The sequence below is a fragment of the Austrofundulus limnaeus genome, unplaced genomic scaffold (assembly GCF_001266775.1).
Source record: "Austrofundulus limnaeus strain Quisiro unplaced genomic scaffold, Austrofundulus_limnaeus-1.0 Scaffold215, whole genome shotgun sequence".
NCBI lineage: Eukaryota > Metazoa > Chordata > Actinopteri > Cyprinodontiformes > Rivulidae > Austrofundulus > Austrofundulus limnaeus.
Genome location: NW_013952617.1, coordinates 953,687 through 956,303, shown reverse-complemented (window position 1 = coordinate 956,303; position 2,617 = coordinate 953,687).

Sequence of the window (2,617 nt, the reverse complement as noted above, 5' to 3'; positions counted from 1 at the left end):
AATGGACACTTCCTGATATCTGAGGCAGGAAACATAGCCTTATATGGTGTTTTTGGGGCAGTAATTATGTAAATAACCTCTCACGTGCACAAGCAGCTGGATACGAACTGGTGGAAATTATGCAGCTTGTTTACGCACTTTTCCTGAAGATAGAAGAGTTTGTTGAATCTGACGTGACATGTTCGTACGAACCCTTCGTACGAACAAAAGTAAGAGAAATTTAGGATAAGAATACGAACATGTCCTTGCATGAGGCCCAATGTCCATGACCATAAGTTTATTGAAGAGGTTGACTGGGTTTATAGTATTGAAAGCAGAGCTAAAGTCAATAAACAGTATCCGGGCATAGGTTCTAGGAGATTCCAGGTGTTGCAGGATGTTGTGAAGTGCCAGGTTAACTGCATATTCAACAGATCTGTTGGTCCGGTATGCGAACTGGTAGCTGTCCATCATGGAGGAAGTGACTTCTTTCAGGTGTGAGAGTACAATGCGTTCAAAAGATTTCATGATTACAGATGTAACAGCAATTGGTCTGTAATCATTAAGACAGGATATTTTGTTAGTTTTAGGTACTGGGATAATACCAGAATTCTTAAAGCATTTGGGGACTGTGCACTGACTGAGAGAATTGTTGAAGATGAAGGTAAAGACCGGGGCTAGCTGAGCTGCACAATGTTTCAGGACAGCTGGGGTGACACCATCAGGCCCTGCTGCTTTCCTCTTTTTATTTTTACTGAAAGAGGCTTTCACCTCTACTTCCTAAATGAGAAATTGAGATGATGGTGAGGGGACTGGAGGGGAAACGGAGAGGGGAGGGTGCTCTTCAAACCTGCCATAAAAGTTATTTAGTGTGTCTGGTAAATTATTATCAATGTCTGGTAGAGGGCGAGGCCTTTTATTATAATTGGTCATGCTCTTTAGTTTTTGCCAAATTGATTTAGGATCATTTGATTGTATTTGCTTTTCTAATTTTAGTGCATATTTGGATTTTGCTTTCAAGGCCATTCAAGGCTGAGCAAGGCCATTCAGAGCTTTAAAAACCATCAATAAAAGTTTAAAATCTATTCTAAAATGGACAGGAAGCCAATGTAATGAGGATAAAACAGGTGTGATGTGGTCCCGTCTGGGAGTATTGGTTAAAAGGCGAGCTGCTACATTTTGAACAAGCTGGAGTCGACCCAGTGATGACTGAGGTACACCAACATACAGAGCATTACAATAGTCAAGTCTTGAACTGATAAAAGCATGAACAGACTTCTCCAAGAAGGATTTTTCAGCCAAGGCTCAGCTTTGGGTTTAGGGTGTTTGAACTTGGCCAGAGCTATAGAGTCCAGGGGCCTCATGCATAAAGTAGTGTGCAGCTTTCACACTAAAAGTTGACGTATGGACAAATTTAGAAAAGTGCGTCACACCAAAAAATTCAGATGTATAAAACCGTGCGCACGCCGGTTCCTGCGCACCTTTCCTTTATACATCCCAATGAATATGGAACTTAGCGCACGTGAGACACCTCCCCTGACACAGCTCTATTTAAATATGTAAAATAGATGTAAATGTGTCCAGCGTGTGAGATTCTCCTCAGACTGTCCTCTCTGTGGGATCACAAATGATTTTTAGATGCAGGAAAAATATAAATTAAATGAAGAATGAGTGAGAAAACTGTCTAAATAAGTAGTGGAGTGTAAAAATGAGTTTGCCACACTCAAAGGTGTGTGGGTGTTGGTGTGTACGCACGTGTGCTGCAGCGGCGCATGAGGCTGACAGATTTTTCCACCTTTACACGTCTTTAATAAATGACTGTAAACACAGAGGAACTGATGAGTTTGGTAGAACTTAGAAAAATATTTGTAAAAAGTTTAAGTGACACGGTGGTAGCATCTGCCCTTTCGAGTGGTCTGCAGGGGAGCTGGATGTACCAAAAGGGACAGGAATAGGCTGGACAATCTGATATGGAGGTCAAGCTCTATGCTGGGATGTCATCTGGAGCCTGTGGTTGTGGTGGGAGACAAGAGGATGTTAGCAAAACTGACAGCCATCATGAACAACCCCCACCACCCTCTGCATGAAGTGGGGGGGGGGGGGGCTGAGCAGCTCCTTCAGTCAGAGACTTAACCATCCTCACTGCAGGACGGAGCGTTTCCATAGGTCATTGATTCCAACTGCAGTTAGACTGTATAACACGTCATGATGTTATCAGTCACTTGGACAATTCACCTACACTACCATCGCTAATATGCAATATGTACATTATTATACAGCGGGTAAAATAAGTATTGAACACCTCACCATTTTTCTCAGTAAATACATTACTAGAGGCGCTAATGACATGAAATTTTCACCAGATGTTGGTAACAACCCAAGTGATCCAAACATACAAAGAAATCAAACCATAAATGTCCAGAAATGAAGTTACTGTATTTGTAATAATGTGGAATGGCACAGGGGAAAAGTATTGAACACATGAAGAAAGGGAGGTGTAAAAAGGCATGGAAAGCCAAGACACCAGCTGAACTCTCAGTAATTAGAAAGCAAGCCAACCCCTTGTCACTGCAAGTTAATATCAGTTGGTTCAGTCCCAAATGATGGCCAGGTATCACACAAGAACCATCTGATGATG